General features: G+C 34.0%; 1 long non-coding RNA gene across 2 annotated transcripts; it reads left to right on the forward strand.

Moving 5' to 3' along the window:
• Window positions 1-5,251: 5,251 nt before the first annotated feature.
• On the forward strand, window positions 5,252-16,661 carry LOC139112891 (uncharacterized). Of its 2 annotated transcripts, none has more exons than XR_011547504.1 (4): window positions 5,252-5,930; window positions 5,995-6,073; window positions 6,147-6,192; window positions 16,443-16,661. It is a non-coding gene; the product is annotated as an uncharacterized lncRNA (long non-coding RNA). The 2 variants fall into 2 exon arrangements; XR_011547505.1 differs by lacking the exon at window positions 16,443-16,661 and adding an exon at window positions 6,269-6,367.
• The last annotated feature ends 414 nt before the right edge of the window (window positions 16,662-17,075 follow it).

The raw sequence follows: 17,075 nt of genomic DNA on the forward strand, positions 1-17,075 counted from the left end.
GTGAAGCAAACGTGTGAAACCCGCCAAGCGAAAGAGTGTTCCAAAGTGCTACTCCGCTTTATTAGCGACGATATTGAAGCGCTGAACCGCCCCATAAGCGTTAACGTTTAAATTGCTACATTGCTTGAGAGGCGAAAGCGTCCATGTACTATCAGCAAGACAAGCAATAGCATCGACGAGCGTCTCTCTAGCCCGGCGAATCATACAAATCTTTATTTTACGAACCCATCCAGTTTTGAAGAGCTACTCCGCTTCGTGCCGTAACACGATAGCGCTAAAATCGAGGACTGCGCCACAAGCGATTGCTCTGATTACCAAGTCTTTTTTATAATTTCTATTATTCTTTTTTATTTCATTACACTGACACAAGCGGCCATACCGCGTTACATAAACACAAATTTTATTAACTTTACACTACACTTACACCAGCAAAAACTAGCAATAGCTATTCCGCTTTTAGACTAAGGCGTTAGCATTCATCTGCTACACCGCCGCCTTCACAACACTTCACAACATTATCCTCAAGCGTGAGCATTTTAATTGCTAAAATCGCTTATCATATCATTTTCCTTTTTACCTTAGATAATCTGAAATTTAAAACACAAAGCCGGCAAACGTATACACGCCCGGATAGAATTCTTGAAAAGAAAAGCAACGGCAGAAAAGGCAAAACCAAAAATACTATTTATTGAAAGCGGAACATTTCTAATACCTTTGCAAATACGACAAATTTAACGATCTTTGAGACCACCAACTCCGCCAGTAATAGACACAACAGATTTAACTTTAGACGCATCACCTATTCCAGACACTGCAAAAACTTTTACTATCTTAAACACCCCAAGATCTTTGACACCAAAAACTAAAAAAATCTTTGAATTTATGGAAATAATGTTACGTCCCGGCGATTGCGGATGTTTCAAAACAATTTCGAACCGCGGGTCTTAGGCATTTATGGGATCAAGAAAGTTCAGCGTGTTACGGCTTCCGATCAAGGGATTCTTTTACTCGCTCGGACCACGAAATATTTATTTTACAATTTATGAGGCATCTGGCACTGGTAATCTCCGGTATACAATAGTAATTATAGTCGGTTCACTATCTAAATATGGTTGATCTTCCGGATTTTCGTCAAGGTAATCTAGAAAACGATCTATCGTTTCTATACACAAGGGGCAATGTCGGATATTATGTGAATCTGCTATTAAAACACCACAATTGCTACATTCGTATTCTCCACTACGTATTCCGATAAGGATGCGATGAGACGGTACGTAGTCAAATTCTGAAGTCGGGTATCCGGAATTAAGCATGCATCTACGGCAAAAGGGAAGACGCGTAACCTTTTGTTCGAAGTGACGGTATCTGATCTCGCACCTAGCTTGGAGCAACCAATTGATAACTGCTCTGGTTAATCCCAAAGGAGCTGTGCTAACGGGCATTCGAGGACGGGGTCGATTTGGGCACATTTACGTTCTTTTACTGAGATTCACTCCCTATATGATCGATGAATATTTCTACTGGTTCTCCTAGCAAATATACTGTATCTCCGCTTAATTCAAGATAACGTATAAAATCGCGATGAACTAAGGGGCAAACGCCACAATTCCTGTAAGCTTCCGACAGCTCTAATTTTATTCTACACTCGCGACACTTTAATGTATTAGGAGCGTTCCCGAAATACAGGTAATGATCGACGACGTGTACAAAGTTGGATTTGAAAAAGTCTATTAAGGGTGCACAACCGAGACAATATAGCTCACGAGTTTCGCGATGTCGTCGGTATATTTTATGGACACAGCAAGCGTTTGCTATCCACTCTGATCTAGTAGCAGTTAGATTTAATAACGCGTAGTTTCTTTCGTTGACTCTACAGTAATTAGCCTGACTCGGCGGGCACATTTCCGTTTAAAACGAACATTACAAATGAGGTTGTGTGACGTCCTGAAGTCCGAAGTGGTCTCGAGACCTGGTTCGACCATGTAATGATGAATAATAATAATTAAAGGGTTCTTCTGCGGTTAAGGAGGCTAAAACTCCAAGATAAAGGTCACTTAATGATTCACTGTTGAAGAGTTGATGATTTGTTCCCAGAGTAGATTTATTGTTGAACACAAATTTTTACAATATTTCAATATAATTAGTAAAGTTGGTATTATAGTTTAACGAATTTGTAATATGCGTATTTTTATTTATATCTTGACAGCGATAAAATTGTAGCGCGAGAAAGTTAAAAGTAAAAGGGGTTGAATAATAGTAGAAGTAACTGAAGTAGTGGGCGCGATAAAAGCTGGCTTATGGTTTTCTGAACTGCTTATATACTATTTTAGAACAATGGAAAGGAGTAGTTCTGACCTTGACAATCCTTATTTGGTTACAGAGTTTCAGATTGGTCCACGTAGGTTCAACCTTGGTTCCTTATATGGTAACGAATTTCGCTATTGGCTTGAAAGGCTGGCCTTGGTTCGAGAAAGTGTTTTGTCATGACTCAGAACTATGACTCACAAGTAAGCTCTGTTTTTCTATTATTTTATCTGATGGCCTTTAAACATACTTTACATAAATTGTCTAAGAAATGTCTTAGAGTATGTTTAAAGTATTAATAAATTCAGTCTTAGATCTCTCCATTTTTTCCTTGTGTTAACATAATATTATATATATATATATATTTTATAGTTTAAATTATTGAATGTAAAAGCTATTTTCTTTATGGGACTCAAGGATATATCCTTGAGTCTATTTCTGTATTGAAGGCAGTGAGAGTGCTGGTTAAAATCTACTTTCTACCGCACTAGGTTTTAATACTTGGTTTAGATAGAAACAATTCTTCTATTTTAATCATTAATTAACTAAAGGATATTTATATATTTTATTTTATATATAAAAGAGTTGTTTCTTTACATTATACATATTTTCCAAGTGTTTAACTAAAGCATTTCTTATTTTTTATATATAATATAGATTTTATATAATAATAATAATTATTATAATTGTTAGAAGTTGTTAAGTTTGTTAATTGTTCTCTACTGTTATTGTTTCTATTACAGGATAGCAGAGATAAGACCAGAGTTGCTATTTATCAACTAATAATAGGATGGTAAGAATTACATGCTTTAGTATATCTATATATATATAGAATAAAAGTTTTAAAAATTCATAAAAGCTAAATTAATAGGAATTAAGAAAAGTTATTTTGCAGGGATTAATGATTCATTATAGTCTTTAACTTCTATTATAAAATTTAAAGAAGGTCAATTGTTAACTTGAAATTGTTTATAACAATTTATTAATTTGTTTATTAATATAAGATTTTTAATTACTCAGTTGTGCGTTATAGCGATGAGTCTTTGTTCCGTTCGTAGTTGGTTATTAGGAGCATTAGTTTAGAAAATGTTGGTGTTACTATTTTGTGTCATTTGTGTCGGTCTCTGATTTTGAACAGTGGTCATAACTCGAGAACTAAAAGAGTTAGAAAGAAAATGTTTAATAGTTTTTTAAATGGGAGCTCAAATGTGACAAAATACACGTAACAGAATTTTGAATAATTGGATAGTGTTTTATTTGTTTATAACAATTTGGATAATTAACTAATTAAGAAAGTTTATTTATAGAACCATTTTTATTCCTTTATTCAATTACTTTATAAATAAATTAATAGTTTATTAATATTTTATAATTTAAAAGGTCTTTTATTAACTTTTGTATCTCTTGTTTTTCAGCAAAAAGGTATTCCAGTTCTTCAAATTATCGGAGTTTGTAAAATTCCTATATCTCGGAATCTATGAGGAGTAGAAGAAAGTATAATATATGGATTTGGGGTAATTTTGCAAATGCCGAAGGATGTACGGAACAGAATTTGAAAATAATGTACTTGTTTAATTTGTTTATAACAAATTTAATAATTAATTAATAAAGAATAACTTTTATAAAAGTTAATTTGAATATTTATTTACTCTTAATACAAATATAATTATAAGTTCTTGAAATGTTGCAAATAAAGGGAGTTCTCTCTGTACGTGTGTTGAAATGTATGTATGTATGGGTAAGAGTAAAAGTTTAAAAATTCGTAGCTGCTAAACTAATAAAAATTAAGAAAAGATATTTAGTATACGTTAATAATTCATAGGGAAGTATGATTTAGCGTTATAAAATTTGCGTGTTAATGGTTATTAAATTTAATTTATTTATAACAATATACTATTAATGCCCACAAAGGTATAAGTCTATATGGGTTTTTAGATGGAAAATCATAGGGCTCTTCACATCTAAGAGGATATGGCTTGATCTTTAATGGTTTAATAATTATTAAGGATTTTACGCGGCTGATGTATCAGGAGAACATGAGTGGGTAACTTTAAAAATTTATAAGTCCAAAACTAAGGCAGATTAAGAAATGGTTTATAAGGGTTTGTTATTAGTTATTTAAGGCTCTTTAGAACGTATATAACAAAAAGTAAAAATTATTAAATTTTTAATTTTATGTTGGTTGATCGAGAGTCTAAGTTCTATAAGAGAGCTCACGCGGCTAAGTCCATCGTATAGTCTGTGCGGCTAAGTCCATCGTTCATTTTCGCGGCTAAGTCCGTCTCGAAATTCATACTTAGTAATTTTTATAGATGAAAAGACAAGAGTACGCGCGGCTAAGTCCTATGCCTTTACCATTCTCGCGGCTAAGTCTTTGTACGTACATTTATATATATGGTTCGAGGACCGATTGACTCCGGGTATTATTTAAATTAATTAGGTATGCAAGGTGAGTAAAAATTATTATTAGGGTATGGTTTTAAAGGAAAAGGTTCAAGGTTTAATTTAAATTAATCAGCATATTTTTATGATTATTATTTTTAAAAATATTAAGGGTTAAACTTGTGGTCCCGGTAATTACCGTTAGACGCAGATATATATGTATGTACATTGGCACTTACTGGGACTTTTGCCTTATAACGGGTGACTTTTCCTTTAATTCTTTTTATAAATTAGGTTTTTGATTTTATATAGAAAATGTTATAATAAAAGTTATTATAGGTCTTATAGGCTTTTCAAAAAAAATTATAATTAATATTGTTTATGGTTTATTATCAAAAGTTATATATTATAAGTTATATATATATTATTATTTAATAATGGTGTGATTATTTTCATATATTCTGTTTCTATAGAGAGAGACGAATACAGCTATATAATTTTTTCTATCAGTTATATTGTTTTTTATATTTTATTTTATTTTTATACGATTTGATTTGTGGTTCCTTAGTTTCATAAGAGAAAAGTTGAACTGAGAGATTCAAATTCAGGAAATTTTTATATCTCGGAAACTATTACAGATACCGAAAAAATGGTATATACAAAAGTTTTTGTATTTTTAACAACAAGATTGATAGCCATCACAGTTTTTATATTTTATATATAATTTTAATTGTTTATAACAATTGATATTAAAAAATGTCTTATTATGAAACTGTTATTTTTACGTATGTTGTTACCGTAAGACAGAAGAACATGTTTCTATATATTTTTTATTTATATATCATTGTTATAAGTTTTATTTTCAATAGTTAATAATTGTTCATAAGATTTGTTAGTAGGAGTTGTCACAAAATGTCGGTTTCTTGGGTCTACATGTGTAATTGAGTGTAGTTAGAGTAAATTTAATGGGTCAGGTTATGATTGGTTGGCTCTGGACTTGACTTAAAACGGACTTATTGTAGATGTCGCTTGTGTCTCTTTAAAGATTTGTCGAGTGACTGTACTACAAGTGGTGAAATTTATGAATGCCGGTGTAGTTGGTGTAGTAGAATTATTTTTAATAATATGATTTTTGAAAAATTTTCGCCGGTGGTGAAGTTTTTACCCGTGTTAATAAAACGTCTCCTAGTCGTCGCAGGATGTGACATCTCCCTTCATGGGGAAGTTCGGCCTCCGAACTTTAAGTAAGGTTATGTTTTTGTATATATTTGTTAAAGTATTTTGTTTAATTATTTATATATGTTTCAGGATAGCAGTAGGATCAGTCGATCGCAGAGTTGAATAAAGGATTATATTATTATGGAGTTAGTATAGCTGAATTTCAATGGTATGTAATAATGATTTATTATAGCAAAGTTTTAATTGTATTTAACAAAGTCTAACTACTTTATATGTTTCAGGGTATATAATAAAGCGTACAATGTTCCCCTTTTACCAAATTACTAGGTATGTATGTTCTATATGTATGTATTTAAAGTATATAAATTTAATGCATTCTTAATTATGATATTTTCTATTCTAGGTTGAACATTTTGGAGGTGGCACTCTGTGGAACAATTTCATTTTTCCATCACCAGTATTAGATAAGTATATAGTATTTAAATTCTATTAAACATGGATTAAAGGTTAGGAGTTATTGTATTTATTAATGCTTTTTTTTTGTTTTATTGTAGGTTTATTAGTGGAATAGCTTGGTTGATTAATAAGGTATGTTATAAATGTATAGCAGTTATATAAATGTTATTTTTATTTACTTTATAATATATATATATTTCTATCTATTTTAGTATATCCCATCACCAAGATGAACGCATACGCTGCTACTACTACTACAACTATAACAACTTTTTAATGTTATATTAGTGATAATGTATATATAATACTATAAAATACATTTGTTTTTATAATATAAGCGTGTTTAATTAATATAATAAGCCTTGGCCAGTTAATTGACCATTTGTAATATTGTTATATAAAGATAGGTTTTTTTTTTATATTATATGGTGTTATATATTTTTCTTTTTTTTTTAGGATTAATAGCATATACTTATAATTAAGGATTAATAGGTTTTATAATTCTCATACGTTTGTAATTGTATTTTAAGTTGGAACATTTTGTTGTGAAATGATTAAGTCGCAAATCAAATGATAAATCATTCGTTCGATTCCGTAATAATGTTGAATTACATAAGTACGACAAGTGTAACAATCGATCGCTCGTCGCGTTTGAATAATCAATCGGTAGCATCTACCACAGTGCATAGTAGTATGTTGTAAATTTCGTGAGATTGCATGAAATTGTCGGAAAGTTGTGTTTGGTCTGTCAGGAGCGCAAAATATATGCTCTGCAGTAGCGCACTGCGGGCACATCACCATATAATTTTCGACTTGTATATACCAAGCCGAATGACAGACTAAATTGTATGCCGGCATCGCGTTAAAATGTAAATAATCTCTATAATACGGGGGTACCTGCACGTGCGTCGGCTGTGGCAGTGGCGGGGATCCCTGAGGAACTCTTGTGGTGTGATCCCGGTCCCTCACATGCTCCATATAGGTTGGCCTGTCGTTTATGTAATCGTCCCGAGGGGAGTCCGGTGCCCGCGTTGTCTGCGTAGCAATCGATGGTTCCGGGGATGGTTCCCTCGGTCGCACCGGGGACGCTATCCCAACAGGGCGCATCGCGATGTATCCCTCGTTGTCATAGTTTGTCTGCGTGCTCACATTGTCTTCCTGTTCCGTATCCGGAAGCCTCCTTATCTCATCGAGTATTTCTCGAATGAGCTCTGGTGTCCGGGATCGTTGCACTACCGGTTCTTCGTACTGATAAGCACTTGGGGCGTCAGGCTGTCTGGCCGGTGAATGAAATACGTACGGGTCCGTTGGCCCGACGTCTGATTCTTGATGCGATGACATAATGGGTTGATTCCTGGGTCGGATACTTCTTCGGATCCTATCCGTTATTCTTCTCCAGTGTCGGCTCGCTTCTTGGCGATTCATATAAAAATTTCCTAAAAGTGACGGAACCAAAGGATTAGTCTTAATTTTAAATCTTATTTGCTTCAGTCACTTACTGCTTCCGGTAAAATAAAATATATATATTTTTTTTTATTTATAACTTTGATTCGACCGTCGTGGCTTCAGCACTCTTTTGGTTCGACTGTTCCTGGGGGATCTCAGGGTTTAGGTTTATATAGCTAGCTGCGGGGTGTGGTGTCGGTCTTTCAGTTCTTCCCCTGCGGCAAAATTCTAGGAAAAGACGGTTCAGGGTCTTGCCCACACATGGGGTCCGACAGGTCAAGGAGAAGATAAAGATTATGATTCCTAGTACTCCAATGCTGCAGGCGACGGTGCTGTAGGCAGTAGTTTTCCATTCTTGAATTTTTCTTTCTCTAAGTTGTTGAGCTTTTTGAATAATATCATTAAGCGTTGCTTCTATATTGCTATGATCTGACACCCATATTTCATCTGTAGTTTCCGTTAAATTAATATTAAATTTTTCACGCGTTGGTTCATACAATTGCAGAATGCTGAGGTTGCTAGATGGTGTGTAATGATGTAGAAATTTAGTTGCTTGAGTAGACGGGTGACTCATCGTGGCGGTTTTTGCTTTAATTTTGCAACCTGGTTGTATTGTTATTGTTCCACAGTTTTCAATAATTGCATGGTCTCTAAAACCGGCGCATTCAATTCGTATTTCTTCTTCTCCCTTGGCACTAAAAATCCAATTTCCTGGAGTATCAAGAACTTTCCAGTATGTCTCTTGTAATTCCTGCAATATTATGTTACATTGATTTAATATTAATTTTCTATTAAGCATCAAGTTGATGTTGCAGCTGGGCGTCTGTCTTATCTTTCTTAAAGGAGATGTAGCGGGGCATATTAAAGTAGAACTCGTGGTTGAACATTTTTCCAAGTCTTCTTTTTCTAACTCATAGTAGCTATCAGAGTCTTCGTTTATTGCAATATATTCTGTATTCGGTTTTATTGTAGCATATTTGTCTCCATCCAGATTTTGTTTTGCCGGTAATGGTACGGCTTTATATAATTTATATTTCCCTGGGCTTATTAATGGTATATGTAATGCGTAGATTAATCGGTTTTTAATATATGCAATTTGTAAATTTGATATTTTAATTAATCGATCCATTCCTTCTTCATTTATTGCTACGGGAAATTCTTCGTGTGGAACTCGTTCCCTGATTGCCTTAGAATTTTGTATTAATTGTTGTGGAGGTATTATTCGAGGATGTATTAATCCTTGTTTTCCAAAAAGTATTCCATCAATAAGAGTATTTATATTTAATTCATGTTCTAAAATTGCGTCATTAATATTTACAACTGCTTGATGAAAATATTCATTAATTTCAATTTTTGCATATTCATTTGTAAGATTTAATATTCTTTCACTTATGCGGCGGTTCATCGCAATCATTTGTTGTTTAATTTTCGAAGTCACGTTCTGTAATTCTCCGAACCTCGTCTTGATTGCTATCGTTTGGTTTATGAATAGGGCAGCAAGATCATCAGTTTTACTTTCTATATGTTTCAATGCTTCATTTATATGATTGGCATCTTCCAACGTCATTGTGCCAAATAATATTTTACTAATTTCTCCAATAAATTCTAACGGAGCTCTTCGCGATCTTGATTTCTTTAACAGTTCGCCTATGCGATTTTGATATTGTCTTACTTTATCTAGTTTTGCTTCGGCTAGCAGCAATGATTTCTGGGATTGGCATATTTTTGAAATGTTATTACATTGCCAAATAACCATTTTTAATTCTCTCTGGAGTCCTATAGCTGCATCAGCGATTCCGTTTAGATCAATGTATGTGATCATTTTCCAAGAAGTTTCGTAGGTACGCAAGTCGCCGATGGATTCGTAGAACACTCCAGGGTTATCCTTGAGAGTCGTTATCATGTATCTTTCCTGCGTCATCCCAGACCTGTAATGCGAGCTAGTTTAATTCTGTCCATATGTACTGTCTTGGTTTGATTTCGTTTAGTTAATATTTTAATATTATTGTTTGGTAGTATTTCTATAACTTCAAATGGTCCTTGATATTCATCATCAAATTTACCTCTCTTTTTTCCTCTTAATAAATATACAAAATTTCCTACTTGATAATTTTGTATTTTCTTTTCTTTTATTCTTTTATCATAGTAATGTTTGTATCGTGTTTTTGCGTTTCCTAGATTTTGTATTGCAAGCTGTCTCAAGTCACTTAGTTTGTCAATTAATTCAGCTATGTAATCATTATATGTTTCTAGTGTGTCATCTGTTTTAAATTCAGATGGTAGTCGTGCATTCCTGCCGTACACTAATTCATAAGGAGTAAATTTAGTTCCTTCATGCACACTTGTATTGTAAGAAAACATTGCATGTTCAAGCCAGTTATCCCAATCTTTTTCATTAGCAATATAATGTTTTAAATATTCTACTAAGACATGATGACTTCGTTCCAACGAGCCATTTGATTGAGGGTGAAAGGCTGTTGTACAATATTGTTTAATCCTGAAATATTTTGCAAATTGTTTCATCATGGAGCTAGTGAAATTTGATCCTTGATCCGTCAAAATAGCTTTAGGGCTTCCAAATTGGCAGATAAATCTTCGAGTAAATGCCTTTGCAATTTCTTCTGAGTTTGTTAAGATGAGTGGTACAGCAAGAGAATATTTTGTTAATTGATCTTGAATTGTTAGAATAAATTCATTTCCATTATCAGTTATGGGTAATGGTCCTACTATATCCATAGCTACTTTATCAAAAGCGTTCATTGGTGTGTCGGTAATTACCATAGGCTGCTTATTCTTTACCCGCACCAATTTCTTTTTCTGGCAGCTGTTACATGATTGAATAAAGTTCTCTACTTGTGTCTTCATATTATCCCAATAATATTTATGACGAATACGTGAGACTGTTTTTGCAATTCCCTTGTGTCCTCCAACGCTTGATTCATGTGATTCTCGTATAATTCGTAATCTATCTTTGATTTCTGGTACACATATTTGTCCTTTATATACCGTAATTTGAATTTCTGTATTTAAAAATGTTAATCTTATAATGTTACGAATTTTAAACCATGGGATATTTAAGCTGCTTTGGCTTTGAGATATTGCTGCGTAAAGAACATTTTGCGCTAGCATTATACTTCTCAATTCTTTAAATCCGTTATTTATATCTCTTTCTTTAATGTCGTTGTTTAATTCATCTTTCACTATGATGCCAAAAGTCTTTCGATTACTTTTTTGTTGTGTTAAGACGTGTCCGAGAACGCCTTTAAAATTATTTGGTTTATAACATATTTTTCTTTTAATTAATTCTTGTCCTATTTCGTCTATTGGGTTTCCTCTTGTGTCCATGAAATAAATTATGTTATTATTTTTCATCCAAATGTGGTCACGTGAATCCAAAAGATTAACAAACACTGGTACATTTTCTGTAATTCTTGGTTTTTTATTTTCTTTAATAGCTTTTCTAACAGGTTTCTTATTTGAATATTTTTTCTTAGACTGTTTCTTAATTTTGATTTTATCTGGGATAGGTTTTGTTGTTTTGCTAACGTTCTTGTTTTCAAGATTTATGGGTTTGGTTTTAGCTTGATAAAACGGTGGCGAAAATATTTTTTCCATTTCTGAACTGCTGCTGGTTTTGTCGGTTGGTGCTTTTATATTACGGTAATTAAATCGTTGCGGCTCCATATCATAGTCCATGTTCTCTTCTACACTTATTTCCATTGCTTCTAGTTCTTTTTATTAAGCGGAATATTTTCTTCTATTACATTAATGTTATCTATGTCATCTGGCATTTTTTGGATTTTATTTTTAAAATCAATTGATTTTGGTAATGTTCTTTTTAAAGTTGGTGGTTCATGTACATCTGCTTGTACTTGAATATTTGTTTGGACTTGAAAACTATCGCTGGAATCCATTTCCATAGGAATTTGTGTAATTTCATCGAGATTCAAATTTTTATTGTTGATCCGTTTTTTAGGGACACCCGTTGTATAGTCTTCCTTCCTTTTGAGCTTCTTGTGATCGACGCTAGGGGCGGTGTAAACTTCTACTTCAAGTGATGTGGCGCTGTGATCATCTTGACCACGCCCTAAAGGTGCATTCACGGGTGTGGCACTTTCTTTAGGACTGTCGCAACTTTTATTTTCTTCTCCCGAGCTTGAATTTTTAATAATTTTTTTATGTTTCTTACGTTTCCGTTTTCTGCGTAAAGCATAATCAGATGAGCTACTAACATGTTTTCTCTTTTCTCCCTTTAGACAGTTTTTTGAATCGTCAGTTTCATCGTCGGTGTCGTAATAATAAGATTCTGTATCGTCGTCGCTACTGTCCCAAGCTTTTAGAAATTTATCTTTTACAGATTGTTCTTTTCTACTGTCACTGTCATCATATGGAGTTAATTCATGTGGTCTAAGTTTTTGATGAGGAGCAGGATTTCCTGAATCGCTGGTTTCTCGTGCTCTTTTAAAGTAGGATGCGTTATTTTTGTTTCTTGTGTTCTTGCTCAATTGACTTTTCGCTAGAAGATGATAATGCTCGTTTGGCACGTAGCGGATAAACTTTTTGTTCTAATTCGACAGGATTTCGAGACAATGCGTCAGCGTTTTTGTTTTTCTTACCAGGTTTATATTTTATTTGATACTCATACTCGGCTAACTTGAGTCTCCATCGCATAAGTCGTGAAGTTGGATCAGATATGGAATTTAACCATTCCAAGGGTTTGTGATCCATTACTAAAGTAAATTTGCGACCGTAAATATATGGACGAAAATGTTTTACAGCGTATACAAGAGCTAATAATTCTCTTTCAGTAGGAGAGTATCTAGTTTCCGCGTCATTTAACACTCGCGATGCGTATGCTATCGGGAGGTCGTTTCCTATTTTTCCTTGACTTAATATTGCTCCAATTGCAAATCCTGAAGCATCTGTCGTTATGACAAAAGGTTCGTCAAAATTCGGATACTGTAGTATTGGCTCTGAACATAAAGCATTGCGTAGTACGTCAAATGCGTTTTGCTGTTGCTCTTTCCATTCAAAGGCTATAGTTTGCTTTGTCAAGTCTGACAAAGGTTTAGCGATCTTGGAAAAGTTTTCGATAAATCGTCGATAGTATCCGGCAAGTCCAAGAAACTGTTTAATATTTTTTCTTGTTTTTGGTATAGGAAAATTTTTTACAGCATCAATTTTTTTAGGATCTGGTCGTACTCCATTTTCTGTGATTATATGCCCAAGATAAGCGACTTCTCTTTTTAGAAATTCGCATTTGTCTGGCTGCAAAAATAAATTTGCTTCTTCCAGACGTTTCATGAGTCTTTCAAACTTGACTGCGTGTTCGTTAAGAGATCGCGCATAAATTACAATGTCATCGAGATAGACAAACAACTCGATTCCCTGTAATCCAGTCAAAACTTGGTCCATTAATCTCTGAAATGTAGCAGGAGCATTTTTCAATCCAAACGGCATTCGATTATATTCAAAATGTCCATAGGGTGTTGAAAATGCAGTTTTATGTTTGTCCTTTAGATCCATTTCAATTTGATGAAACCCAGATGCTAAATCAAACACAGAAAAATATTTAGCACTTCCAAGCTGATCTAGTATGTCAACGATATTTGGTAGTGGATATGCGTCTCCAATGGTCTTATCATTTAGTGCCCGAAAATCAATTACAAGGCGCCATTTTTTATTTCCCTGAGAGTCATCCTTTTTAGGGACTATCCACAACGGAGAGTTGTATGGCGAACTAGACGGTTCTATAACACCTTTTTCCAACATTGCGTCAACTTGTTTCTGTATTTCCTCTTTATGAATTTGAGGATACCGATATTGCTTGACGTTGATTGGTCGATCATCAGTAGTGAATATTCGGTGTTTGAGAACGCTTGTCGCGCCTAGCGGCTCTTCAGCCAATTGAAATCTTTCCGCATACGTTGTTACTAGACCAATGACGTTGGATTTTTCTTCATCGTTTAAATGATTCAAACGTAATTGTTGTAATATTTTGTTTATACGTGTTTCATGATTTTTATCATTAATACTATCTTGTGTTACGACTTCTTTCTTCTCATGTGCTTCTTCAAACGGATATAACTTTACTGTAGGGACCGCTAATTGTATATCCTCGTCCGATGAATTTATTGCATATAAATATGCAATTCCATGGTGATTAGATACTACGGCGTCACCTAAGTACACCTGTGGTCCTGCGTTCAGTTTAGGAATATATCCGTATTTTGTTTCTGGATTTGCTACTCGAATATAAATCTGTTTTCTTGTTCTAGCTGGAATTGTAACAATTTCATTGTCGTGAAAATAATATGGAGTTCCGTTTACAACTAGACAAGCCCTCGGGTAGTCTATTGTTGCCTTTTGATTTTTAAAGAATTCTGTGCCCAATATTCCATCTTGCTGGATTGGGAAATCGTTGGGAACCACATGAAACAGCACTTCATTACCGAGAATGCGTAATTTAACTACGCCTATGGTGCGAGTGCGTCCCTTTGTTATTCCACTCAGAATGTACACAATTTTTGTATCAATTGGTACCTCTTTAATTAATGAATTCTTCTTAATCAAATTAATATCGGAACCTGTGTCAATCATAAAGTTTCCACGGTTATCAATAATGTCTAGGCTAGGTAAAACGACAGATGGTGGTCTTCCAATTTCGTTGCCTGTGATTCTTACGCTTGCGATTCTGTTGGTGCTTCTTGCGGGCTCACAAGGCGCACTTGGGGCCGTTCGTTCAGCGCTGCGCCTGCTCGCTGACCCCGTTCTTGGTTTCCCGAAAATCCTTGTGGTCTGCGGGTGTTATTCATTTGAATCCCCTGAGTTCTGGGAGCTTCGTTCACTTGATTTCCACGAGCTCTTAGATTATTATTATACTCCCGTTTTCGACATTGTTCAAGGCAGTGACCAGGAGTTTTACAATAACGACAGAATAGTCCTACGTTTTGCGAGTTTGTAAAATTTGGGCGATTTCCGCGATTAATATTTTGAGCATTAAAATTATTAAAGTTTGAATTTCGTGGTAGTACTGTTGGTATTATTTGTCTCATATTTCGATTTGGAATTCTTGGCTGTAAAGCTCTACATTCGGCGCGAACATGACCAGTGTTTTTACAATATGAACAGATTTTAGGTTGCCATTGTACGTGAGAAACTTGCGCGAGAGGATTTATAGTACTGCATGAATATGTATCATGTCCATATCCTAAGCAATTGTTACAGCGAATTGACTGCATAAGTCCTTCCGTTATTTTTACTCGTTGAGCGTGTTCATTATATTCTACTTCCGCTTTTATAGCACTTTCTATCGCATTATTTAACGAAGTCGGATCTCTAGGATAAATTCTCGTATAAATGTCAGTTTTTAATCCGGTTAAGAAATTTCGTACCGCATTATTTTCTGCAGAGCTTATAAATGGCATTACTTGGCTTGGATTTTCTGTTTGATAACAGGATTTTAATTGATGCAATATCATAGATACACGACTGCCATAATCAACTACAGACTCTTCCGGATGCTGTGTTACTTTTGAAAGTTCTCCATGCAATTGTGAGGATGAATAGACAGGTGCAAATCTGGTTCTTAATACTGTCAACAGCGTATCTATGTCATTATATTCTCCGCTTAATGCTACTCTTAGCGCGGGACCCACTAATTTATTTTTTATTATTTGAACAAGTCCATACTCGGCATGAGGAGCTACCATATTTCTGGCATGCATACAGCTAGTGACAAATTGATTGACAGGCATGTTTTTGCCGTCAAACGGGAGAATCGTTTCCCCCGCATCGCGTAGGCTTACGTATGACATTGCTCTACGATTCACGTTATCCTCGTTAACACTCATGCTTCCAATTTGATGAGTTAATGAGTCAATGTTAGCTTCTACAGACATTTCTGTGTTTTAATAAATTATAAAATAAGATGTGCACACTTACATGGAATGTACGGCCAGAAATAAGATGATTATGTAGAATTCCATTTAAATAATTTTGCAGTTCCTTAAGCGTATCCTTTATCTCCGCAATTTCCCTTCGGAAAATTTCTCTTTTTCAGATAACGATAAGATGTCCGTTAATCTGTTTATAAACGAGCTTTTCCACTTAAGGGAATATCTTTAAATCCAAAAATATTTCTCAATTCTTTATGGATTTTTAAAGTACTCCACGGGGATGGTATTTTGTAGTGTATCCCACCGTTGCCACCAAAAATTCTATCCTTACATGTGACGTCCTGAAGTCCGAAGTGGTCTCGAGACCTGGTTCGACCATGTAATGATGAATAATAATAATTAAAGGGTTCTTCTGCGGTTAAGGAGGCTAAAACTCCAAGATAAAGGTCACTTAATGATTCACTGTTGAAGAGTTGATGATTTGTTCCCAGAGTAGATTTATTGTTGAACACAAATTTTTACAATATTTCAATATAATTAGTAAAGTTGGTATTATAGTTTAACGAATTTGTAATATGCGTATTTTTATTTATATCTTGACAGCGATAAAATTGTAGCGCGAGAAAGTTAAAAGTAAAAGGGGTTGAATAATAGTAGAAGTAACTGAAGTAGTGGGCGCGATAAAAGCTGGCTTATGGTTTTCTGAACTGCTTATATACTATTTTAGAACAATGGAAAGGAGTAGTTCTGACCTTGACAATCCTTATTTGGTTACAGAGTTTCAGATTGGTCCACGTAGGTTCAACCTTGGTTCCTTATATGGTAACGAATTTCGCTATTGGCTTGAAAGGCTGGCCTTGGTTCGAGAAAGTGTTTTGTCATGACTCAGAACTATGACTCACAAGTAAGCTCTGTTTTTCTATTATTTTATCTGATGGCCTTTAAACATACTTTACATAAATTGTCTAAGAAATGTCTTAGAGTATGTTTAAAGTATTAATAAATTCAGTCTTAGATCTCTCCATTTTTTCCTTGTGTTAACATAATATTATATATATATATATATTTTATAGTTTAAATTATTGAATGTAAAAGCTATTTTCTTTATGGGACTCAAGGATATATCCTTGAGTCTATTTCTGTATTGAAGGCAGTGAGAGTGCTGGTTAAAATCTACTTTCTACCGCACTAGGTTTTAATACTTGGTTTAGATAGAAACAATTCTTCTATTTTAATCATTAATTAACTAAAGGATATTTATATATTTTATTTTATATATAAAAGAGTTGTTTCTTTACATTATACATATTTTCCAAGTGTTTAACTAAAGCATTTCTTATTTTTTATATATAATATAGATTTTATATAATAATAATAATTATTATAATTGTTAGAAGTTGTTAAGTTTGT

Source organism: Cardiocondyla obscurior, unplaced genomic scaffold (genome assembly GCF_019399895.1).
Source record: "Cardiocondyla obscurior isolate alpha-2009 unplaced genomic scaffold, Cobs3.1 scaffold69_0_121451, whole genome shotgun sequence".
Lineage (NCBI taxonomy): Eukaryota > Metazoa > Arthropoda > Insecta > Hymenoptera > Formicidae > Cardiocondyla > Cardiocondyla obscurior.